Source organism: Pan troglodytes, chromosome 2 (genome assembly GCF_028858775.2).
Source record: "Pan troglodytes isolate AG18354 chromosome 2, NHGRI_mPanTro3-v2.0_pri, whole genome shotgun sequence".
Taxonomy (NCBI): Eukaryota; Metazoa; Chordata; class Mammalia; order Primates; family Hominidae; genus Pan; species Pan troglodytes.
The window spans coordinates 21,593,399-21,620,890 of NC_086015.1; the positions used below are offsets into that span (position 1 = coordinate 21,593,399).

At 37.6% G+C, this 27,492-nt stretch overlaps 1 protein-coding gene across 48 annotated transcripts in view; it reads right to left on the reverse strand.

The window, feature by feature from the left end:
• Positions 1-27,492, reverse strand: part of TBC1D5 (TBC1 domain family member 5) — a 584,007-nt gene that overhangs the window by 446,059 nt on the left and 110,456 nt on the right. For 31 of the 48 annotated variants that reach the window (XM_001161410.8, XM_009444995.4, XM_054680411.2 and 28 more), the window contains one exon: positions 21,603-21,667. The exons of the other annotated variants lie outside the window; for them this stretch is intronic. The gene's annotated coding sequence lies outside the window, so the exon portion shown is untranslated. The remainder of the gene's footprint in view (positions 1-21,602; positions 21,668-27,492) is intronic. 48 annotated transcript variants of the gene reach the window in all.

Consider the following 27,492-nt stretch of genomic DNA (forward strand, 5'->3'; position numbering starts at 1 on the left):
GTATCAAAACCCATGTGGTGAATTAAAGTGACTCCCTTATCTGTCTCAATGGAATACCTTGGAAACCTGAAGTTCCTGTCTTCTATACCCATGCGCTCATAACATTGAAATGTGTGATTCATGGAGCTCAGACACTGATTTCCTCTGACTTATCTTCACTCCGAAATACACGATCCCTGGTGCTCAGTACTAAAAGAAAGCTCTCTCTGAAAATGTAGATAGCTAAGCTCTGTGCTTCAGTCAATGTGATGAGCATTAAGATTAAACATTCTAAATGACAACTCCTAGACTTTTTTCAAAATGTTACTCTTGATTATGCCATAATACGAGAGAATCAGACTTTTTTTTTTTTTTTTTTTTTTTTTTGAGACGGAGTCTCGTTCTGTTGCCCAGGCTGGAGTGCAGTGGCGCAATCTTGGCTCACTGCAAGCTCCAACTCCTGGGTTCATGCCATTCTCCTGTCTCAGCCTCCCAGGTAGCCGAGACTACAGGTGCCCGCCACCACACCCAGCTAATTTTTTTGTATTTTTAGTAGGGACAGGGTTTCACCATGTTAGCCAGGATGGTCTCGATCTCCTGACCTCGTGATCCACCCACCTTGGCCTCCCAAAGTGCTGGGATTACAGGCATGAGCCACCGTGCCCGGCCGACAATCAGATTTTTTAATGGCATTCCTCACTTAAATCCTTAAAGCCAGTGTGCAGGTTGGCCAGACGGAACCAAAATACATCCTAAGCCTCACCAGTATAAATGTGGAATGAACACAGACAAATGCCTAAGTAAGTCTTCAAGTACCAAATTAGCATCCTAACATTAAATAATAGCAAACTTCCCTAGAAAATTCAGATTTGTGGACTATCTCCATCCTCTCCCCAAAGAAAATAGGTGTAAACAGGAAGAGTTCCAAAAAGATTCTTAAGTTTTTTGGTTTTTTTTTTTTTTTTTTTTTTTTTTTTTTTTTGAGACAGGTTCTTGCTCTGTCACCCAGGCTGGAGTGTGGTGATATGATTACAGCTCACTGCAGCCTCAACCTCCTTGGCTCAACTGATTCTCTCATGATGAGACAGGAGTTTGGCAGGACTGGTTTTACAAGGTACAAATCACAAAGACCCCACTGGTAAAATGAGATGCATAAAGCAGCCAGAAGAACGCACAAAAACCAAGATGGCAACGAAAGCAACCTCTGGTCATCCTTAAGGTTCTTATACATTAGCATGGTAAAAGACACTCTCACCAGTGCCATGACAGTTTACAAATGACATGGTAACATCTGGAATCTACCCTATATGATTAAAAGGGGGAGGAACTCTCAGTTCCGGAATTCCCCACCCCTTTCCCGGAAAACTCATGAATAGCCCACTGCTTGTTTAGCATATGATCGAGAAACAACCATAAAAATAGCCAACCAGCAGCCCCCAGAATCAAAATCATTCTTTCATTCTGGCTTTTATTCTGCCGGCGGCGGGGTGGAGGGACCAAGTCTTGCTTTGTTGCCCAGGCTGGAGTGCAGTGGCGCAATCTTGGCTCACTACAACCTCTGGCTCCCTGCCTCAACCTTCCGAGTAGCTGGGATTACAGGCATGCACCACGCCTAGCTAATTTTTGTATTTTTAGTAGAGATGGGGTTTTACCATGTTGGCCAGGCTGGTCTCAAACTCCTGACCTTAAGCAATCCACCCGCCTCAGCCTCTCAAAGTGCTGGGATTACAGGCGTGAGCCACCACGCCCGGCATTATTCCTTTACTTTTCTTAATATACTTGCTTCTACTTTACTGTCAGCTTATTCTTGAATTCCTTCCTTCATGAAGCCAAGAACCCAAATGGCCTCCTGGACTGAACCCTAATTTTGGGGTTCAACCTGTGAAAACCTCAGCCTCTCGAGTAGCACCACCATACCTAGCTAATTTCTTTGTTTTGTTTTGTTTTGTTTTTTGTAGAGACAGGGTTTCACCATGTTGCCCAGGCTGGTCTCAAACTCCTTGGTTCAAGTGATCTACCTGCCTCGGCCTCCCAAAGTTCTGGGATTACATGCAGGAGCCACTGTGCCTTTAAGTACTTCTTAAAGGCAATCCCAGAATTTCCTTATGAAGAACTCATCACTCTTAACAGAACACTAGACATCCTTCACATTGAAAATACAGCAGTAACATTCAGTTTAAACCACTCCTTCTAGCTCTTATAACAAAAGAAAAATGTTTATCAGAAAACAGAGCTCAGAGGGTAACAAGACTCTACCATATATATTACATATAAATTGAAATAGATTGGTAAATCATTTTAATTCTCAAATATGAGACCTTTTTGAAAGTCTAACTTCCAAAATTATTGCGCATATTTTCTTTTGACTATGATTATACTCTATTTTGACCCTCAGTAGCTTAGTCTATTTTCAGCTGTACATAATTAAGATTTGGTGCCTAGAAACAATGTAACTACATATAACTTTACTTACCATCAATTTGCTAAGAACCATGATTTTTTGTTTGTTTTTGAGACAGAGTCTGGCTGTGTTGCCCAGTGCTCACTGCAACCTCAGTGCTCACTGCAACCTCCACTTCCTGGGTTCAAGCAATTCTCGTGCCTCAGCCTCCTGAGTTCCTGGGACTACAGGTGCATACCACCACACCCAGGTAATTTTTGGTATTTTTAGTAAAGACAGGGTTTCACCATGTTGGCCAGGCAGGCTGGACTCCAACTCCTGGCCTCAAGCGATCCACCTGCCTCAGCCTCCCAAAGTGCTGGGATTGCACGTGTGAACCACCGCACCCAGCCAGATCCATATTTTGAATTCAACTTAGTCTCAGGCTTCCATATCCCCAAAATATCCATCTTTACATTGGTAAAGTTCTCTTCTGGGATAACGTTCTTCAACAAAAAACAACTCTCTTTGGAGCAAAACCTCCTCTTCACAAAGCAGCTAGGCTGCATTTCCTAACAGACAAGCCTTCTCCAACTCATACAATTACCAATCTCAGGTTGTCTTTGCATGAATGAGTGACTCATCAACACGGTTTTTTTTAAAGGAGTCAAGCTCCTAAGCCACAATAAGTATTAGTCACATAGTATTAACTACTTTTACTAAACCACACAATTAAAACAAACACAAGCAAATTTATAATACCCTAGAGACCATATACATCAGAAAACCCTACAATTTTTCAGGACCTCAAATCTTAGCTGAACTCAGTCATAAGTAATGTGTTGAATTACATGTAATAAAAATGTCTAGTTCAACCTGGCATTTTTAGCAACTAGAATGCTGCTCAGCAGCACCTGTGATTTTCAGAACTTAAAGTGCAAATTTAATCATCCCACAAACGTTAAATTGTGTTTGAAAGAGTTTGGGCAGTAGGAACAAATATTTAAAAAGAGGAAAAGGATAGTCTTTTTTAGTAACCAGAAAATTTGATCATGCAGGAAAACAAAGTTCACCTAAGCTTCATTTTATCTACTTCTGTGATTAAAGATCAGGAAAGTGTGCTTCATTTTTAGGAAGCATACCAGTAAATATTAACACATATATATTAACATGCTCAATTGTGACCGACAAATATTATGAGACTTCTAAGTTTAAGGAGGAAATAAAGACTTTGTTAATATCCAATAATGCAATACAGAAATTATATTTATGTTATGTGTAATAAATGTTTTCATAATATTGAATAGACTTTTTCATACAAAGATGAAGACCCATTCACCAAATTACTGACTTCTGTATTATACTCTGAAAAAAATCAATAAATCATTTAAGCTTGCTCTCTAGTTCTAGACACATTTATTTTGCAAGTTGGCCTGTCTAAATTGTGATAGACTAGAACGCAAATAAAGTAGGTCTCTCATTTCATGACTACTCTACTGCCCACACCTCCCCTTCTCCTGATAAAGTCAATCAGAAGCTCCTTAGAAGAGTCTAATTTTTACCAAAAATATTTTCACCACAAGTATTTTAGGGCTGCATACAGTGGCTCATGCCTGTGATATCAGGCACGTTGGGAAGCCAAGGAGGGAGGATCGCTTGAGCCCAGGGAGTTCAAGGCTAGCCTGGGCAACATAGAGTGACACCAGCTCCACAAAAAAATTAAAAAATTAGCCATCAATGGTGGCATGCACCTGGGGTTCCAGCTATTCAGGAGGCTGCTGGGAGGATTGGGAGGATTGCTTGAACCCAGGAATGCGAGGCTGCAGTGAGCGGTGATTGCACTGCACTCCAGTCTGGGCAACAGAGTGAAACCCCGTCCAAAAAAAGAAAGTATTTTTATTTTCTTTTACTCAAACCTTTGGCTATCTGTAATATATATAAAGCAAGAATAGTGTAGTTAATGATAATGCAAAAGAAAAGTAATAATGATACTGGTGACTTTTTATAACAATTTTTAGAATACACAAATAAAAATTAGCAGCATAAGAAATGCTTAATTCAATATAATTAAATATGAGAGAATATCCTTCAGGAGAGAAAACTTAAATATAGCATTTTATAATATTAAACCTTTACAAGGTTCAGTTCATGGGTTTTTAAAATTGTTTTGTTAGGATCAAATTATACACTTTGACAAAGAGGTCATTTCCATACTGAAAAACAACAACAACAACAAAAAATGACCAAAAGCCAGTAAATAATATCAAAACTCCCAAAAAACGATCCTGATGCACACCAACAGCTTCAGATAAAACAGAAAATCCCAGCTCAAGATAGGTCTTGCAACATAATGAGAGGAAAAAAATGATAAGAAATGGCTTAATCAAATTCCTTTACAATAATTAGTTCGATTTTACCAAAGAGAATAATTAGCCATGGTTTAAACTAACCAGATATATTTATCTGCTGTAACTATTAGATTAAAATCAGCGATTTTCCAGAATATCTCCTTTGAAAGTAATATGCAGATAACATCTCATAGAATAAAGATGATCTAAAAACTCAGATGACTATTTACCAAAAATAATTGTTAAACCTTCATTATGTACAAGAAATTTAAAGGTAGCATTAGATGAACGTAATACAATCCATCAATACAAATTGCAGTTTAAAATATTTTCTCAATAATATCTAATGTGTACAGCAAAAAAAATTAACAAAAATATCCTTATATAGCAGTGAATAAAATTGGAATAAAATCCTTTTTAGAGCTTTATATAATGACCTGTGGTAGCTTGCAGTCTCCCTCCAGCTTTTACTTCCAACTCAACATAAATTTGAATCCAAATTATCAATCTTTCTGTCCTCATTCTGGTAACTTAATACACCTGGATCTAACTATAAATGTTATTTTCTTTTTGTATTTGAAACCTGCAGTTCTCAGAGATTGCGAAGGAAACAAACCAAGGTTGAGCTTAAAGAAAAAAAAAAAGCTTCAGTACATTTGCAAATTCATAATGGGCCCTTTTAGTCCCCTATTCAGCATCATTCCTGCTGACTTCTGAAGAGATGCAATTCCTTGCCCCCGCCAATACCCCCCAAAAACACACAAACACACACCATAGGCCACAGTACCCAGAATAGAACCTATGGTAGTCAAAAAGAAAAATAACTGCTCACTTGTTGAACAGGATTAACAGTCCTCCTTGTTTCTGAAGTTTACTAGAGCTTTTCTGTTATTAAAACACTGCATTTTAGGCAACCCATTAGGAGCAAAACTACAGCATCATTTCAATAGATTCAGAAAAACTATTCTGACATTCAACACCACTCATGATTTTTAAATTGAAAAAAAACCTTTTTACTAGGACTAGAAGAAAACCACCTTAATGTGATCAAGGGAAATAAATGTATCTTTCCAAAATTCTACAGGAAACATAATACACAATGGTGACACATTAGACGCACTGCCCTTTAATCAGTTCAAAACCAGCCTGGCCAACATTGCGAAACCCCGTCTCTACTAAAAATACAAAAATTAACCAGGCATGGTGGCGCGTGCCTGTAATCCCAGATACTAGGGGGGCTGAGGCAGGAGGATCGCTTGAACTTGGGAGGTAGAGGTTGTGGTGAGCCGAGTTCTTGCCACTGCACTCCAGCCCGGACAACAGAGCGAGACTCTGTCTCAAAAACAAAAAAAAAAAGAGTAAGACACAGATGCCCATTATCATCACTTTTACTCAACTGTAATAAAACTTCAAGATAGCACAGTAAGATCAAAAAAAGAAACAAAATACATAATGAGTAAAAAGGGGGAAAAAATTGCCATATTTTCTGACATGATCGTCACTTTAGGATACCCAAGAGGATCTATAGGCACTTTAGTAAGGTAATTCAGAAGCTTTGGTGAATATATACGTAAAAATTAGGTTCCTGATTTTCATTTAGTATGTCTACTTTCCCTAATATCCATGATTATTCCTTTCCTTTTCATTTGTCTTCTTCAGTTGGGTTAACTCTTCATTAAGAGTCACAAAATTAGAATTACACAATATATTAAATGCTAACGTTTGACAAAAGTGGAAATAACATTTCTTTCTCCCTTCTCAGAAGATCTGTTGTATTTTCATCGCTTTCTACTCCTATACCAAATTGCTTCTGTAATTACAATAAACTTTTAGTTGCCATTTTGGCCAGATCATGGGGGGTTGAGGAGCAGGGGGATTCTAAAATGTATCCAATATATCCTGTTTCTTTCCTGAATCAGCATAAACCAGTCACAAATCATTATTCTTAGCAAACCAGCCCAATTTACTTAAGAGTATCACTTTGTAGCTGCCAAAAGTGAGAGCAGTTTGCCAACTCCCCATCCAGCTCTGCAGCCTCCAGTGGTATTCCTACACTTATTCCTTACCATTTGTTTAACCAGTATTTTGCTTCCTAGATCTCAGAATTATCTGGAAATCTGCAATGTTTTACAACATGCTTTCAGAAGATTCCCATGTTTATGCACACCATTCCATTCAAAAGGGCCTAATTACCATACTTTTTATTTCCTATCCCTAATTGCTTCCAATCCAAGATGGATTTTTGAAATTATCATTTACTTATTTCACATTTTATGAACTTTTTCAAAGTCTAGCAAAATATTAGTATTAGCTGCTTACTTAACTGGTCAAAAACTATCCTCACTTTCTGTATGGGACATCTGTTTTTAACATTATCTTAAGAGTACAAACTCCTTGTTATACAACTCCTGCCCTTTTAGAATTACGAAAAATGTTCTCTGAATGGTTCGAATGTGATGAATGTCCTTCCCCAAGTCTTTATACTCCTTGATTACACTGTAGCCCTAATAACCAGGACCTCTTTCCTAAAATTTTCTTCCTCTTGTTTCTATAATTTTTCTTTCCAACCACCGACCTGACCTGTCAGCTTCTGACTCTTTTCCTAAAGTCACCACTTTATGAACACATAGGGGTTCTCCAAGCTCTATCTTTGGCTACCTGTTTTCTCACCTTATCTGTTTTGGGGGTTTGGGGAAGAAGTTTCATAGTCCCATTCAAATTTCATGCCTTCAACTATCATCCTCTGAGGAAGTTTCCCAAATTTTTATCTATAGTTCTGGCCTGGATCCCAAGACCCATACCACAGCTGGCAAGGACACAACACCCAAGAGAGACGTTGCCAGTTGCCTATACACAGCCTAAAAGGACTTCTCAACACAGCCTTGGACAGTCAGTATACTATCAGAGGAAACTAGGACTGAAGAAGAAACCCACTCACCACTTCCAATCATTCCCTAAATGTCTCTACCTGACATTCCATACCACCACCTTATACTCAGTATCTCAAACAAACAACTCATTATCTTTCCCCAAAACCTTTACTCTACATATGTCATCTTGTGGGGAAATCTTGTGAGTCTTCAGTAATTCTCTCTTCTGTACATTCAGATTCAAGCTGTTGCCCATTTTTATCAAGTAACATTATAGTATCTCTCAAATGTGTCTTTCATTTTCCAATATATCCAAATATAAGCATTGAATATCTCTTGACTAAGCTGCTAAAACTGCTAGCTTCCTAACTAGTCATCTCATCTGGCGTCTCTTCCCACTTTTTCTTTTTGAGGCAGAGTCTCATTCTTTGGCCCAGGCTGGAGAGCAGTGGCGTGATTATGGTTCACTGCAGCCTCAACCTCCCAGGCTCAAGTGATCCTCTCACCTCAGCCTCCAAGTAGCTGGGACTACAGGCATGCTCCACCATGCATGACTAATTGTTTTGTATGCTTTGTAGAAACAGGGTTTCACCACGCTGACCAGGCTAGTCTCAAACTCCTGGCCTCAAGCAATCTGCCTGCCTCAGCCTCTCAAAGTGCTGGGATTACAGGCATGAGCCACTGCGCCCAGCCTCTTCCCACTTTTTCAATCTCATTAAGTGCTGCCAAAGTAATCTGATCTCTTACTAATAAGCACTCAGCGACCACCCAAATTCCTTATTCTTGCAATCAGTATCTTTAACAAGATAGTTTAAGGTTACTTTTAATCTTACTTGTATATCTCTATGTAAAGATGGCTATAATTGGTAGAATATATACAGACATATAAATCATGATGTTTCTTCTAGCAGAAAGTCGCTCCTTTAAACTAGAGAAAATTGGGCCGGACGTGGAGGCTAACACCTGTAATCGCAGCACTTTGGGAGGCTGAGGCAAGTGGATCACCTGAGGTTAGAAGTTCGAGACCAGCCTGGACAAAATGGTGAAACCCCATGTCTACTAAAAATACAAAAATTAGCTGGGCAAGCTGCGTGTAATCCCAGCTATTTAAGAGGCTGAGGCAGGAGAATGACTTGAACCTGGGAGGCAGAGGTTGCAGTGAGCCGAGACCATGCCATTGCACTCCAGCCTGGGCGACAAGAGCAAAACTCCATCTCAATCTATAAGTCAATAAAACTAGAGAAAACTGGAGGGCATGGAGAGAGAAGTTCAACAGAACTTGATAATGAAGTGAATAATGATAATGATGATGAATGAAAAAAGAAAAATCAAAAATGAATCTAAAATTTCTAGCTCAAGCAGTGGGTTATATGATGATACTAAAAGAGGGAGGTGTCTGGGGAGGGATTAGAACTTATATTGTAAAGTGACTTTGACATCTCAAAGTGAAAATGGATAGCAGATGGGCAGACATAAATCCTGATCTCAGAAGACAAGTGTTGACTAGAGATGTCACTCTTAGAATAAATATAATAGAGATGATACTTTAAGCCTCAAATGTGTTTAAAGATCTAGAACAAATAGAGTTTAAAAGAAGAGAGAATGGAATTTTAAAAGAAGAGGCCTAGAACATGCCGATGCTAGAAGTCAAGCAGAGAAGGGAAAACTAATGGAGAAGACTAAGAAGAAATAACCTGAAGAATGTGACGTTTACAGCAGCCAAGAAGGAAAAGTATACTTAGATGAAGGCATGATCAGCAATGCTGAATGATATTAAGAGGAAAAGCAAGATGAAGATGGGGGGACAAAAGACCCATTCGATTTAGCAACTTGGAAGTCTCAATAGCAACTTTAGTTGGCACCTGTTTGCACAACTGAGAAACCAGAGTGGAGTGCTATCCTATAAGGAGTAACAATGGGAGATGAGAAAATAAAGATGAAAAGGTAGCAAAGTAGAGATAAGTCCTTCAAAAAAGTTGCCTGTAAAAAGAAAGTGAAATGATATGGAGGATTCTACGTTATAATGCCTATAAAATGCTAAGAATAATGCATTATCTCAAGTACTTCTATCTTTTCTACCACTGATAGTTCTCACTAAACATTATTCATCCACACTAACTTCAGGAACAATGCAAGGATGCCCAATACTATTATTTGTTGATGAAATTAGGCTAGAGAACACTGAAAATATTAAGAAATAAGAATTGAAAAGAAGGCAGGGCACAGTGGCTCACCCCTAATCCTAGCACACTGGGAGGCCAAGCGAGTAGACTGCCTGAGCCCAGGAGTTGGAGACCAGCCTGGGTAACATGGTGAAACGCCTTATCTACAAAAAATAAAAAAATTAGCTCGGTGTGGTGGTGTGTACCTGTAGTCCCAGTTACTTGGAAGGCTGAGGTGGGAGAATCACTTGAGCCCAAGAGGTCTAGGCTACAGTATGCCATGATTGTGCCACTGTACTCCAGCCTGGGTGACAGACTAAGACACCGTCTCAAAAAAAAAAAAAAAAAAAAAGAATTGAAAAGAAGAAATAAAATGAGTAGAGGCTAGGCGCGGTGGCTCACACCTGTAACCCCAGCATTTTGGAGGCCAAGGCAAGTGGATCACCGGAGGTCAGGAGTTCGAGACCAGCCTGGCCAACATAGAGAAACCCCGTCTCTACTAAAAAAATACGAAAATTAGTCGGGCATGGTGGCATGCGCCTGTAATCCCAGCTACTCGGGAGGCTGAGGCAGGAGAATACCTTGAACCTGGGAGGTGGAGGTAGCAGTGAGCCGAGATCGCACCACTTCACTCAAGCCTGGGTGACAAGAGTGATACTCTATCTCAAAAAAAATAAAAAATAAAATAAACAAACTAGTAGAGAAAATAATTATACACAGAAGAACTAGAAAAGAAGAAATAAAACTATTTTCAGATGACCTGAGGGAATACCTGGGAAATCCTAGAAAACTGAAAATAAAACTCAATAAACAAAAGAATTCAGCAAGGTAGCAGGATACAAAATGAACACGAAAAAAAACAGTCACACTTCTATACACAAGTAACAATTAGAATACATAAGGGATGAGAAAGCCCCCGTTTTTTTTCTTTTTTTTTTCATTAAAGTTCTAGGGTACATGTGCACAACGTGCAAGTTTGTTACATATGTATACATGTGCCATGTTGGTTTGCTGCACCCCTCAACAAGTCATTTACATTACATATTTCTCCTAATGATATCCCTTCCCCAACCCCTCACCCCACAACAGACCCCGGTGTGTGATGTTCCCCTCCCTGTGTCCAAGTGTTCTCATTGTTCAATTCCCACCTATGAGTGAGAACATGCAGTGTTTGGTTTTCTGTCCTTGAGATAGTTTGCTGAGAATGATGGTTTCCAGCTTCATCCACGTCCCTGCAAAGGACATGAACTCATCATTGTTTATGGCTGCATAGTATTCCACGGTGTATATGGGCCACATTTTCTTAATACAGTCTATCATTGATGGACATATGGGTTGGTTCCAAGTCATTGCTATCGTGAATAGTGCCACAATAAACATACGTGTCTATGTTTCTTTATAGTAGCATGATTAACAATCCTTTGGGTATATACCCAGTAATGGGATTGCTAGGTCAAATAGTATTTCTAGTTTTAGATCCTTCAGGAATCGCCACACTGCCTTCCACAATGGTTGAACTAATTTACACTCCCATCAACAGTGTAAAAGTGTTCCTATTTCTCCACATCCTCTCCAGCATCTGTTGTTTCCTGACTTTTTAATGATCGCCATTCTAACTGGCATGAGATGGTATCTCACTGTGGTTTAGACTTGCATTTCTCTGATGACCAGTGATGATGAGTATTTTTTCATGTTTCTGTTGGCTGCATAAATGTCTTCTTTTGAGAAGAGCCTTTTCATATCCTTTGCCCACTTTTTGATTTGGTTGTTTGGTTTTCTCTTGTAAATTTGTTTAAGTTCTTTGTAGATTCTGGATATTAGCTCTTTGTCAGATGGGTGGAGTGTAAAAATTTTCTCCCATTCTGTAGGTTGCCTGTTCACTCTGATGGTAGTTTCTTTTGCCATGCAGAAACTCTTTAGTTTAATTAGATCCCATCTGTCAATTCTGGCTTTTGTTGCCATTGCTTTTGGTGTTTCAGTCATGAAGTCCTTGACCATACCTATGTCCTGAATGGTATTCCCTAGGTTTTTTCTAGAGTTTTTATGGTTTTCGGTCTAACATTCAACTGCTTAATCAATCTTCAATTAACTTTTGTGTAAGGGGTAAGGAAGGGATCCAGTTTCAGCTTTACACATATGGCTAGCCAGATTTCTCAGCACCATTTATTAAATAAAGAATCCTATCCCCATTTCTTGTTTTTGTCAGGTTTGTCAAAGATCAGATGGTTGTAGATGTGTGGTGTTATTTCTGAGGCCTCTGTTATGTTCCATTGCTCCATATATCTGTTTTGGTACCAAGTACCATGCTGTTTTGGTTACTGTAGCCTTGTAGTATAGTTTGAAGTCAGGTAGCTTGATGCCTCCAGCTTTGTTCTCTTCGCTTACGATTGTCTTCGCAATGCGGGCTCTTTTTTGGTTCCATATGAACTTTAAAGTAGTTTCTGCGAATTCTGTGAAGAAAGTCGTTGGTAGCTTGATGGGGATGGTATTGAATCTATAAATTACCCTGGGCAGTATGACCATTTTCACAATGTTGATTCCTCCTATCCATGAGCATAGAATGTTCCTCCATTTGTTTCTGTCCTCTTTTATTTCGTTGAGCAGTGGTTTGTAGTTCTCCTTGAAGAGATCCTTCACATCCCTTGTAAGTTGGATTCCTAGGTATTTTATTCCCTTGGTAGCGATTGTGAATGGGAGTTCACTCATGATTTGGCTGTTTGTCTGTTACTGGTGTATAGGAATGCCTGTGATTTTTGCACATTGATTTTGTATCCTGAGACTTTGTTGAAGTTGCTTATCAGCTTAAGGAGATTTTGGGCTGAGATGATGGGGCATTCTAAATACACAATCATGTCATCTGCAAACAGGGACAATTTGACTTCCTCTTTTCCTAATTGAATATCCTGTATTTCTTTCTCTTGCCTGATTGCCCTGGCCAGAATTTCCAACACTATGTTGAATAGGAGTGGTGAGAGATGGCATCCTTGTCTTGTGCTGGTTTTCAAAGGGAATGCTTCCAGGTTTTGCCCATTCAATATGATATTGGCTGTGGGTCTGTCATAAATACCTCTTATTATTTTGAGATATGTTCCATCAATACCTAGTTTATTGAGAGTTTTTAGCATGAAGGGCTGTTGAATTCTGTTGAAGGCCTTTTCTGCATCTATTGAGATAATCATGTGGTTTTTGTTGTTAGTTCTGTTTATGTGATGAATTACTTTTATTGACTTGTGTATGTTGAACCAGCCTTGCATCCCAGGGATGAGGCTGACCTGATCGTGGTGGATAAACTTTTTGATATGCTGCTGGATTCAGTTTGTCAGTATTTTATTGAGGATTTTTGCATTGATGATCATCAGGGATATTGGTCTAAAATTCTATTTTTTTTGCTATGTCTCTGCCAGGTGTTGGTATCAGAATGATGCTGGCCTTGTAAAATGAGTTAGGGAGGATTCCCTCTTTTCTATTGATTGGAATACTTTCAGAAGGAATGGTACCAGCTCCTCTTTGTACCTCTGGTAGAATTTAGCTGTGAATCCGTCTGGTCCTGGACTTTTTTTTGGTTGGTAGTCTATTCATTATTGCCTCAATTTCAGAGCCTGTTATTGTTCTATTCAGAGATTCAACTTCTTCCTCGTTTGGTCTTAGGAGGGTGTATGTGTCCAGGAATTCATCCATTTCTTCTAGATTTTCTAATTGCTTTGCATAGAGATATTTTCAGTATTCTCTGATGGTAGTTTGTATTTCTGTGGGATCAGTGATAATATTCCCTTTATCACTTTTGACTGCATCTATTTGATTCTTCTCACTTTTCTTCTTTATTAGTCTTGCTAGCGGTCTATCAATTTTGTTGATGTTTTCAAAAAACCAGCTCCTGGATTCATTGCATTTTTTGAAGCATTTTTTGTGTCTCTATCTCCTTCAGTTCTTCTCTGATCTTAGTTATTTCTTGCCTTCTGCTAGCTTTTGAATTTGTTTGCTGTTGCTTCTCTAGTTCTTTTAATTGTGATGTTAGGGTGTCAATTTCAGATCTTTCCTGCTTTCTCTTGTGGGCATTTAGAGCTATAAATTTCCCTCTACACACTGCTTTAAATGTGTCCCAGAGATTCTGGTACGTTGTGTCTTTGTTCTCATTGGTTTCAAAGAACATCTTTATTTCTGCCTTCATTTTGTTATTTACCCAGCAGTCATTCAGGAGCAAATTGTTCAGTTTCCATGTAGTTGTACGGTTTTGAGTGAGTTTCTTAATCCTGAGTTCTAATTTGATTGCACTGTGGTCTGAGAGGCAGCTTGTTGTGATTTATGTTCTTTTACATTTGCTGAGGAGTGCTTTACTTCCAATTATGCAGTCAATTTTAGAATAAGTACAATATGGTGCTTAGAAGAATGCATATTCTGTTGAGTTGGGGTGGAGACTTCTATTGATGTCTATTAGATCCAATTAGTGCAGAGCTGAGTTCTAGTCCTGGATATCTTTGTTAACCTTCTGTCTCGGTGATCTGTCTAATATTGACAGTGGAATGTTAAAGTCTCCCATTATTATTGTGTGGGAGTCTAAGTCTCTTTGTAGGTCTTTAAGGACTTGCTTTTTGAAACTGGGTGCTCCTGTATTGGGTGCATATATATTTAGGATAGTTAGCTCTTCTTGTTGAATTGATCCCTTTACCATTATGTAATGGCCTTCTTTGTCTCTTTGGATCTTTATTGGCTTATAGTCTGTTTTATCAGAGACTAGGATTGCAACCCCTGCCTTTTTTTGCTTTCCATTTGCTTGGTAGGTCTGCCTCCATCCCTTTATTTTTAGCCTATGTGTGTCTCTGCACGTGAGATGGGTCTCCTGAATACAGCACAGTGATGGGTCTTGACTCTTTATCCAATTTGCCAGTCCGTGTCTTTTAATTGGGGCATTTAGCCCATTTACATTTAAGGTTAATATTGTTATGTGTGAATTTGATCCTGTCATTATGATGTTCACTGGTTATTTTGCCCGTTAATTGATGCAGTTTCTTCATAGCATTGATGGTTTTTACAATTTGGCATGTTTTTGCAGTTGCTCATATCGTTGTTTCTTTCCATGTTTACTGCTTCCTTCAGGAGCTCTTGTAAGGGAGGCCTGGTGATGACAAAATCTCTCAGCATTTAGTTGTGAAGGATTTTATTTCTCCTTCACTTATGAAGCTTAGTTTGGCTGGATATGAAATTCTGGGTTGAAAATTCTTTAAGAATGTTGAATATTGGCTCCCACTCTCTTCTGGCTTGTAGGGTTTCTGCCAAGAGATCCGCTGTTAGTCTGATGGGCTCCCCTTTGTGCGTAACTCGACCTTTCTGTCTGGCTGCCCTTAACATTTTTTCCTTCATTTCAACCTTGGTGAATCTGACAATTTTATGTCTTGGGGTTGCTCTTCTCGAGAATTTTTCCAAGGAGTATCTTTGTGGTGTTCTCTGTATTTCCTGAATTTGAATGTTGGCCTGCCTTGCTAGTCTCCTGGATAATATCCTGAAGACTGTTTTCCAACTTGGGTCCATTCTCCATGTCAGCTTCAGGTACACCAATCAAACGTAGATTTGGTCTTTGCACACAGTCCCATATTTCTTGTAGGCTTCGTTTGCTTCTTTTTACTCTTTTTTTCTCTAAACTTGTCTTCTCATTTTATTTCATTAATTTGATCTTCAATCACTGATACCCTTTCTTCCACTTGATCAAATCTGCTATTGAAGCTTGTGCATGCATCACGAAGTTCTCATGCCATGGTTTTCAGCTCCATCAGGTCATTTAAGGTCTTCTCTATGCTGTTTATTCTAGTTAGCCATTCGTCTAACCTTTTTTCAAGGTTTTTAGCTTCCTTGTGATGTGTTAGAGCATGCTCCTTTAGCTCAAAGAAGTTTGTTATTACTGACCTTCTGAAGCCTACTTCTGTCAACTCATCAAAGTCTTCCTCCATACAGCTTTATTCTGTTGCTGGCAAGGAGCTGCGATATTTTGGAGGAGAACAGGCACTCCAGTTTTTAGAACTTTCAGCTTTTCTGCTCTGGTTTCTCCCCATCTTTGTGGTTTTATCTACCTTTGGTCTTTGATGTTGGTGACCTGCAGATGGGGTGTTGGTGTAGATGTCCTTTTTGTTGGTGTTGATGCTATTCCTTTCTGTTTGTTAGTTTTCCTTCTAACAGTCAGGTCCCTCAGCTGCAGGTCTGTTGGAGTTTGCTGGAGGTCCACTCCAGACTCTGTTTGCCTGGGTATCACCAGTGGAGGCTGCAGAACAGCAAATATTGCTGCCTGATCCTTCCTCTGGAAGCTTCATCCCAGAGGGGCACCCACCTGTATGAGGTGTCTGTCAGCCCATATTGGGAGATGTCTCCCAGTTAGGCTACATGGGGGTCAGGGACCAACTTGAGTAGGCAGTCTGTCCATTCTCAGAGCTTAAATGCTCTGCTGGGAGAACCACTGCTCTCTTCAGAGCTGTTAGACAGGGATGTTTAAGTCTACAGAAGTTTCTGCTGCCTTTTCTTCAGCTATGCCCTCCCCACAGAGGTGGAGTCTATAGAGGCAATAGAACTTGCTGAGCTGCACTGGGCTCTGCCCAGTTCGAGCTTCCCGGCTGCTTTGTTTTCCTACTTAAGCCTCAGCAATGGGGGACGCCCCTCCCCCAGCCAGGCTGCAGCCTCGTTGTTAGATCTCAGACTGCTGTGCTAGCAGTGAGCAAAGCTCCATGGGCATGGGACCTGCTGAGCCAGGAATGGGAGAGAATCTCCTGGTCTGCTGGTTACTAAGGCCGTGGGAAAATCACAGTATTTGGGTGGGAGTGTCCCATTTTTCCAGGTATAGTCTGTCACGGCTTCCCTTGGCTAAGAAAGGGAAATCCTCGACCCCTTGCACTTTCCAGTTGAGGTGATGCCCCGCCTTGCTTCAGCTCACCCTCCATGGGCTGCACCCACTGTCCAACCAGTCCCAGTGAGATGAACCAGGTACCTCAGTTGGAAATGCAGATATCACCCGTCTTCTACATTGATCACACTTGGAGCTGCAGACCGGAGCTGTTCCTATTCAGCCATCTTGGAATGGAATTTTTTCAGAAAGCCCCTTTTTAATAGTAATTTTAAAAAGTAAAATATTTAGGAATAAACAGAAATGTTCAAAACCTACATAAAGAAAAATAAACATTCTTAAAACATAGAAAAGTAGGACTGTACAACTGAAAAAGAAATACCCTGTCCTTGGTTAGAACATCTCAACATCAATAGGTCACAAACTTACAAATCATAAAGCTTTTTACGGAGTTAGACAAGTTGATACTGAAGTTCAAATGGAAAAAGTTCAAGAAAAACTGGGAAATACTGAAAATAAATAGATATGAGGGGACTATCTCATTAACACATACTACAAGCATTAAAACATACTACAAAGCTGCTATAATGAAAACAGTGTAGGACTGCTACATGAACAGGCAGAACAGTGCAAATGAACAGAAAATCCAGAAATAAATTCCACTACAGATAGAAATCTAATATCTGTAAAGGTGATATAATAAATCATTAGCACAGTTATAGTCATTTTAAACAATAGATGAGAGAAAAAGATAAAATTCAATGTTTCTCATATCATACATAAAAATAAACTGCAAATGGATCAGAGATCTAATCATAAGAAAACTACAAGTACTTTTTAAAAGTGCAGGGAGCAGGAGAGAGGGATTCTTCCTATAAACTAAGAATTCATAAAAGAAAATGCTTTCTCAATAGAACTAAAGTACAGATATAAAATTTTGCAGGACAAAAATACATGAGAAGCAACATCAAAAAACAGGTAACAAACTGGAAGGAAACATTTGCAACATATATCACAGATAAATGCCTAATATCCCTACAAAGAACTTCTAAAACTGAGAGGGGAAAGCCCAAATATCCTATGGAAAGTTGCTCTTATACATATGAAAAGACATTCAAATCCACACATAAAAGATGAATGCAAATTAAATGTACCCAAAATTCCATTTCTCACCTATCACTTGGCAAAAATGGAAGTTTCACCATGCAGTCTGTTTGCAAGGCTGTAGGGAAACAAGCACTCTCATACTGCAGCAGGGAAGGCAAAATGTTACAGCCCCCATGCAGGGAACTGGGCAATATTCTAATAAAACTAAGTAAGTATTTGCCCTTTGAACCTTTTTTGCTGTTGTTGTTAGCAACAAAGTCTCACTCTGTCACCCAGATTGGAGTGTAATAGCTCACTGCAGCCTTGAACTCCTGGGCTCAGGGGATCCTCTCAAGTAGCTGGGATTACAGGGACAAGCCACTGCACCGGGCTTAGTATTTGCCCCTTCAACCAGCAATCCCATTTCCAGGAATTTGCCCTGAAGATACACCTGTAAAACTATGAAAGTAAGTATCATTGCAGCATATTTGTAATTGTAAAATAGTGGAAACTACTTAAATGTGCAAGCATAAGAGATTGGTTGAATAAACTATGGCACACACAAAGTAGTAAGCACCTGCAAAAACGAATGAGGAAAATCTCTACAAACTTATATGAGGTAATTCCCAAGAGATACTGATACATGAAAAAAGTGAACTGCAAAAGAACATATACGCTACTTTTTAGGTAAAAACAAGAAAAATAAGACAACATAAATATCTCTGCGTTATCTTTATAAAAATAAGTAAAGCCCAGAAAACAATAAAATTGGTTTCCTACAAAGTATGGGGTGGAATGGGGAGGAAGGAGTGACAATTTTCTGAGTATACCTTTTTGTACAGTTTTACTTTTTGGAAAAGTAAATAATTTCCTATATATTCAAAAAATTAAATCAATAAGGATGTAAAGAAAGGGGGCACAAAAGCTGAAAGAAAACTAATACAAGTGAACTATATTTCAAATTAATATCATAAACACACTTAAGGAATAAGAAAGAAAGAACTAAGTAATTATGAGAACAGTATTTGGTTACATACTCACAGGAATGAGTACAAAAAGGAGGGAGAACTTCAAACAAATTTCAAACTTTTTTTGGTATGTTTGTTTCTTATATGATTAACCAATCTTGAAACTGTTTTAGATCTATTATTTAGTTGACCAAAAAAGTAAATGTGTTGATACTGTTGGAAGCCAAGGTTCTCACTGTGAAAGACGGGACATATAAATATGAGAAGCAAGCAAGCAAGAAACCTGCGTGGATGGATTAGAATTAGAGAAACTGGTATATCTCTAAATAAAAAAAAATGCAGATGTATGTGTCCATGTATGTTTTTCAATATGCATTTGTGTATATATGTATAAATATAGATGCATGTGTATACATAAAGCTTATATATTTCCTACCTCTGTCCTCTAAAAGGGCCTAAAAGCCAAGACCCAGTAGCAATCAACACACTAGTGCCAGGATCTTGTTCGCTAATATTATTCCCACTAAAAACAATCAAGAGCTCCTCAGAGAAATGGCTGCTTCCAAAGCTGGGGCAGAACAGATAAAAGATAATCCTGCAACAACTTCTTTTGTCAGAAATTAAGGAAGCACTGAAATATGTGATGGAGGACTGTCATGCACTTCGACTAACCAAACCTGGGCAATTTGAGTACCAAAAGCTCTATGACTTCTAAAGCTGTTTGGTCTTCCCAATCTTACCTTTTGAAATTCTGTCCCATAATTGTCCTTTCCTGTTTCCCCTAACCAGAGACATCTATCACTACAGTTGTGTCCTGTCTCTAGCACTCCATGATATAGTATTCTCGCTAACTTTTTTTTTTTTTAAACAAATCCACAAGGAAAATTCTATGTTCTGGATTCTAGTTCTTGTACATTGATCAGAATGTACTATGCTCACTCCAATAAGCAACTAGAGGGCAGACTGTATATTTTTCACTATTGTTTGCCCAAGGCCAAGTACAGAGCCTATTCTTTATTAGCAATTTGGTAAACATTTATTCAACTGAAATGTTTAATTTATCCCATTGCTTATGGTTTTCCTCTTTCCAGCAAACACTAAGAACAGTCAATTTTCTCCCTTTCATTCATCCATCAAATCTGATTGGGATAAGTTCTATGCTCACTTTCTAATTAAGCAGTCACCAACCTTTTTGGCACCAGGGACTGGCTTTGTGAAAGACAGTTTTTCCATGAATGGGAAGGGAGCTGGGGAGAGATGGTTTCGAAATCAAACTGTTACACCTCAGATCATCAGGCATTAGATTCTCATAAGGAATGAGCAACGTGGATCCCTCGCATACACAATTCATAACAGGGTTTGCACACCCATGAGAATCTAATGCTGCTGCTGATCTACTCACCATTCACCTCTTGCTGTGTGGCCCCATTCCTAACAGGCTGTGGACCGGTCCCAGTCCATGACCAGGGAACTGGGGACCCCTGTTCTAAATGACTTCTCAGTTACACCAATCCTCAAAAATGTCTGCATGTGTAGCCCCTTCAGTACACAAGAGTCTTATCAGTACCATCTATGTGTAGCAATATTGGAAAGTATGTTTTATGTGGCATAACATTACAATTTCAGAAGTTTCATATCTCTTATTTTGAGTAAGATAAACAAATGTGGAAAGAAGTCAGTTTGTGCACATGTTAAAGGAAAAAAATTAAGATTTTTTTTTTTCTTAAAAAAAAAAGGTTGCTATAGTCTAGTAAATTTGGGAAATACTGAATTGAACTAAGTTACACCAGGTTCTCAGGTCTTTTAATACATCAACATATAATGGGATTCTCTTATGGGAAACAAAGTATTCAGTGCTTTCCGGATTTATGTGACCACGGGATCTTTACACTCCAAGCATCTCCTGGAAAAAATATACCATAGAACACACTTTGGAAATGTTTACTACACTATGACTGGCAGAAAACATCTTAAGTATCTGTGAACATAAGAAGATACTGCCATGGCCAAAAGAAAACACCTGATTAATACTACCAGGGTGACATGAAGCTTTCTACATAATATACAAAGTAGCTACTGATTCAAATTGCAATTGCTTAAAGACCAAAAGCCTATGAGCTCTAAATTAACTATCTGTCTACTCCTGGGCCCCCACTAAAATTCTGGTGTGAGTTTCCACTTCCTCTCCCAATTCTTGAACTACGGATAACCAACTCCACTATGAGCACCCCACAATTAAAACACACATACACACAGAGAAAATGAAAGGTCTGAATTATGGCAGTGCTTCTCAGAGTTTAATATTCATATGAATGACCTAGAAATTTTGATGAAACACAGATTCTGATTTAGTAGGTATGGGGTTAGGTCTCAGATTCTGCGTATCTAGGACGCTCTCAGGTAACACCAGTACTGTTTATGTACAGACCATAGTTTGGATAGTAAGTGTATAATGCGTATCAGGACAAAATGTTGAGGCCCCTAACTCATATCCAATGGCTATGTCTTTCAAACTACTTTCTGAAGATTTGATTCTTCCATCGGAAAACAATTAACTTTCATTAACACAGAAACTGTACACAAAAACTGAAGATACACTTAAATCCCTATTATCTGCTGATGATTATGTTTTACTAGAAATGGCAGTTTCCTGCAGAGTGCCATAAAAGTACAATTATCTAAAATCATTTTTAGTCTAAATCTTCGTTCTACCTGTCTTTCCAAATGCCCATACCAACACAGAAGCACACTGACTTTCACGGCAGCCAGGAACTGTCTCCAATTGTACTGACTTACAAGGCTGCAATTGTAGGCCCTGCCCCCAACCAAAAAAGACATGTATGAAGCCAGCATCTTTCTCAATGATTTACTGAAAGCAGCAGCTCATTTTAATAAAACCATCCCAAAACATAAAATTGATTAAACCAACTGCTGTGTTGGGCATACACGACAGCTGATCAAAATCATTCAAGAATTTTATTCTTACAGATTTTCTTTCAGGCTTTGAGAATTTTTCTCCCATTCCAAACTTTTATCTTGATACTGATATCACTGAAATAAAGAAAAAAAAAAAGGATCTTTAAATCTATGAAATAGTTTTTAAATACAAAGTAGATCAATTCAAGAAAATATTTTAATAAACTGATTCATATACAACTTAATGTACATACTAAAGCTAATAACCACTTTTCTAGAACATATTTTGTGTAACAAAATTAAGGGTTTATACTGAGTAACCTCTTATGATGTCAAACACTGTGTGGCTTTTCCTAGGCACAGCACTGTCATTTAGCAAAGTATTACAAAATTACACACGACATATTACCCTCATTCCTTAACAAGGAAAACTTTGTAAAATTAGATAGTAATTCTCTTTATGTTTCTTGATATTAAACACTGAGATTTTATTTCACTAAAACACAAAGATACTTATTTCTTTGCATGTTACATGATGCCTTTATTTTTTTATAATTAAGCAATTTTAGAGTATTTTTGTCACAACGAAGGACAAAGATAAGCCAACTGTTTAGATTCCTCTCCTTTATGTTGTGTCTTTGATCACTAACAATGCTGCGTGAACAGCCAACAGAAGGCTGACATTTCATAAAATATGCAGTGATAAAAACTAATACTGTAGCATCTGGGAGTGATATATAAAATGCAGAAATACACCTAATAACCGTGATCTTAAATTACAAGTTACTAAAAGCTAAATAAAAGGCATACCTAAGAACAAACAAAATAGCAAGATTACAAAAGGCTTTCTTTTACTTCTATTTCTAAAAACAAAGTTTTTAAAATAATTTAAGTCCATTAGACTTTTCCTACTACTCTACAACTTAAAAGCTCATTACTTTCTAAGAACAGGGTATCTGTACTATATACACCTCTCAACAACTGAAGAACATGTTACAAAACCACCAATGAAAGACCCTGTTCAAAATGCAGAGGAAGTTTTTCTTCTCGGATACTTAAACATGTTAAAACTGCTAATGAAGTAAAACAACACGTAACTTTTATGACAAGATGCCAGAGAGAACGTCTAAAATAAAATTTAAAGTCCATAATAATCGAAACAAATGTACTCTTAATACCAGTATTAATACATCCTTTCACAATCTAAGCCTTAAAGTCCTTGGTAAACCACCGGAAGCAAGTAAAATGTGCTCAAATATGTTTAAATAATTTTACCTTTACTACTAAACATTTGTTTTTTAATATTAAGAAGCAGGGAAGTCACACAATAAAGACAATCCAAGAGCAAACATTTGAATTTATCTTCATAGCATTTGGTTAAATATTCCACCTATATCCATCAAAATCACAGTCCAGCAGAAATGTCTTATTGTTTTTTTAATATGTATGCTAAAGGGAAATGAAAAAACAAAGGCCATATTCAGCACTTCAAGAACTCTGAATTACACTCTGACTAAAGAAAATATACATATAAGTATGTAGGAGGCAAGTGTCCTTGTGCTTATAATTAGCATCTGAATTCAGGGATTTTACTACTTAGGGCATACCCACTGCCTGTTATTCTTACCACGGTTTTTTATGTCACTTAATGGAGATAAATATTCTCTTCCCTTCTCATATTTACATCAATGATATTTAATTTTTAAAATAGGTTAAACACCCATCTCAACATCACTCTTCATCTCCAACTGGACAAAGAATGGCATTACAAGACTGAGAATACAGAAGGCATATTTACATTCATAATGTTCCTAACTATAACATTTATGTAAATTATGTTTTTATATTTGCAAATACAATAATTTTTAGTTTCACTGCATATTTTGCCATTCTTTCAACATTAACTTTCTATGGTTATTACAACCTCAAAAAATCATGCCTATGAAATATATGACATTGTTCAAGCCACTAGATAAAAACACCTGAAGCAAAAGAATAACATATCTAAGCATAACATATCTACTTTCAATCTAATCTTATTCTCCTACAGAAGATAGCTTTAGTATATTAACTAAAAATTCCTAGTTGTTTGAGTTTAGAAAATCTTCCTTTTGGAATTATTTTCATTATCTTTTAACTATTTCACATGAGTTTATGTATCACATAAATGACATAAAATTTACTAAAATTATTTTAATGTCGGGCACCAATTAATCATTCTTTCCATTATGTTGTCTACTGAATTTACCCAGATATATAGCATTATGTGTATTTAGAAGAAAAGAATTAAGTTGGACCATCTGAAGACCTACACTTTCAAGAATAATTTACCCTAATCAAAATTTATTTGTGAAGTAAGAAAAATTATAAATACCAATGACAGCAGAGGGGAAAAAAGAAGTCAATTTTCTAGGTTTTCTGATTGTCAAAAAAAATGACAAACCACATTCTTCAACTATAACTAAGTAGGTAATTAAGAAATTAGCTGTAGAGCATCTTTCTCTCTCCTCCAGAATATAAAGTCCATGAAAGCTGAGTCCATACCTTTCTTGTTTAACTTTTTAATCAATGGTGCTTGAGTGTAGGCAACCAATTAAGATGTATGGGAAAAAAATAAGTGGGCATTTGTAATGAACTGTACATGGCTAAGAGAGATTCAAAGAAATATAACATGGTCCCTGCTTTCTTAACACTTAAAATCCAGTCAGCAACATAGGACTTAGACCCAAGTGAAAAACAAAAGCAAGTAATAGTACAAAATACTAAACAGGAAGTACTTTGTGAGTAGCAACAAAGCAAAACAGGAATTCAGAAGATGGTGAAATCACAGTAGAACCATTGCAGAAAGACTTCACAAAGGGGGCAAGACAAGAGCTGCAAGTTGGAAAAAAGTACGTTAAGCTTTAGGTGGACAAAACAAAAAAAGTAGAAAGGCCATCATAGAGTAAAATGCAGAAAAGACACAAAACACTGAGAAATGAAGAAGGATATGCCAATGTAAAAATATTCTCAGTATGTTGGGACCATCCTGACAAAAATGAAAGCATTTTTGTTACTGGTCAGTGGAGGAAAAAACTAGGACAAATTTATGAGAGAACCTCAAATACCAGGCTGGAAAGTCTAAATTTCAATCTCTAGGCAAAGTGGGGCCAATGAAGGTTCCTAAGCAGGAGATTGTCTGGGTAAAGCCAATGCTTTAGGAAGATTAATCTGACGGCAATGCATAGGACAGATTTGAGGACAGCAGGGATACAAATTAAGAGACTTCTAAAGTATTCCAGGAATAAGGCTGCAGAGGAGTCATCTAGGCTTTTGAGAATGGTATAGAACTGGCAGGAGCAAAAACTACTAAGACAATACATTGACTAATGAGATATAATGGGTAAGAGAGAACAACACTAGGAATTCTTAGATCTAAGATAAAGAGTCTAAAGGATAACAGGAGGGAACAAAGAATGGCTGGATCTGACTGGAGCGGACAGACAGTGGCAAGACGATGCTTCCAGTTCCAGACATTCACTGTGAGGGGACAGAGGGATGGAAACATAAAAATGAGGTTAAAAGTAGAGCTATAGATTTTAGAGTTCTCTGTGAATATGTAATAGTTTAAAATCTTGAAAAGGAAGGGAAGAACAAAGAGCAGAGACTGAAAATTATACTACACTAACAAAATCTATAAATACACCTGAGGAAATTAACTAAAGTCAAATAAAATGGAATGACTATATAAGAGAGTTCCAGTACAGAAGGAATAACTCAAAAAAGGAGAACACAGGCCCATAAAGAGAGTGCTTGCAAAAACTTTACCCAACATTGTTAAACAAGCGGGGTCTTAGAATGTACTGCAAGGAAGAACAATTTTTAAATATTCTGGGGTTTTTTTTTTTTGAGAGAGAGAGAGGCTATGTTAGGATATAAATGAGAGACAAAAACTAAATATCTGAGGAAACAAAAACTTTTAAACATATAATTTCTTACTGTTTTGTTTCACTAAAAGAAAAAGCTGGACATTTTCCTTTTAAAAAGTCCTGAGTCCATACAGCATGCAAAGTAAATGCCCATACAAGATTAAAAGAAAAACACTGTCACGTGCTTTTTATGCTTTATATATCAATTATATTCACTTTCGTATTTTTTCACATCTGCATTAGCTCTTATTACTACTCTCTCAAGTTTAGGCCAGTATCCATATAAATTATACACTATATTTTTATGTTTCTTAAATGCTATAAAATATTACAATGAGAAAAAAAATCTAACAAGTATTGTACCTATTTTTAAAAATACACACACTCAGCCGGGCGTGGTGGCTCACACCTATAATCCCAGCACTTTGGAAGGCTGAGGAGGGTGGATTACCTGAGACCAGAGTTTGAGACCAGCCTGGCCAACATGGCGAAACCCCTTCTCTACTAAAAATACAAAAAATTAGCCAGGCATGGAGGTGGATGCCTGTAATCCCAGCTACTTGTGAGGCCGGGCAGGGGAACTGCTAGAACCCAGGAGGTAGAGGCTGCAGTGAAGCCGAGATCACGCCACTGCACTCCAGCCTGGGCAACAAGAGTGAAACTCTGTCTTAGGAAAAAAAAAAAAAATACACACACCCAATTTGCATGGTAGAGCCCACAGAAGAACATAGAATTCACAGGGAAAACAGAAATCAGGAAAAGTCCCCACCCTCTCCCCCCACTTCACCATGGGCCTAAAACAGAAAATAACAACATAAACTTCAAGAAAAGAGACCCAACATGAAACATAAATTTAAATGTAAAATAAGGCTTTAGAAAAACGTTTTCCAGAGTGTAACTATCTGAAGAACCCTGGGAACGGTTTAATTGTATCAAGATTTAGAATTCCAATGGAAAGGTTAAAGCTTTATAATGTATAATCTTTACCATCATATGCAAAGAAGAGAGATGCTCATTCATCAGCATAAGGAATTGTTAGGATAACTTATATGAATGTACTCACTGTACGTGGGTGTCTAACTCTACTAAAAGATATTTAAGCTAACCAATAAGTCAGATATGTTCTTAAAAATGCTAAGTGGTTATATGTGTTAGATTTTCTGTATGGCATATTAATACACTTTTCCTGTATGATATAGTGAACTCAGTGATAATAAATATGTGCTGTGTCTGCCGCCTACATTTTCACTGACAGCACATGGAGTGTAAAACTGGCATTGTAAACTGAAAAGAAAGAAATTAACTTTAGAGGTATGTAGCATTAGTTTTATCTTATGCATTACTAAATCTAAATGCAGATGGATTATTAAATTAAGGACACAAGTGTGTATAAATTAGCAAGTATCAAATATCTATTTAGCTTATTAAAATAAAATATAGAATAGAAAATCATAAATTGGTCTTTTTTTTAGGCTATCCAAAGAACAAGTTAATCCATTTGAATACAAATCATATTCTGTGCTTTGGGGAAATTCCAGACTACAAATTTAAGTTGAAGAGTAGACATAAATGGTAATTTAGCCATTAGATACACATAAAATACATAATTGTTGTCTTTGATTAATGTAGTATAATCTAATAAACAAAAAATTTCAAAAAAGTGAAATTAAAACATTCAAATACTTTATTAAAAGGCAGCTGTGCTAGTAAAATTATTTGTTTCTGTAACAGCTGTTTAAATAAATGTAATACCCAGTTAATTCTTTAGTATAAAATAAAGTCTAAAGGTAGAGGGAGGAAAAAAGTCTGTCTTAATTCCTCTTCTTCACATGTAACAGTGTAAGGACAGAGTCAAGCACAAGCAGCAATACAAAAACTCAGGACTCACTAGTTACTTTGCTACTAAACACTGAGTAATGTGAGAAAAATAAGCTTTAGTGAGAAAGAAGTAAAACAGTGATGTAAGTAGTCATATTACAAAACATGTGGCACCTTTACACATAAATAATAGGCCCCCAAAAGAAGCTAGGAACAGCCTTGAGTTGACAGGCA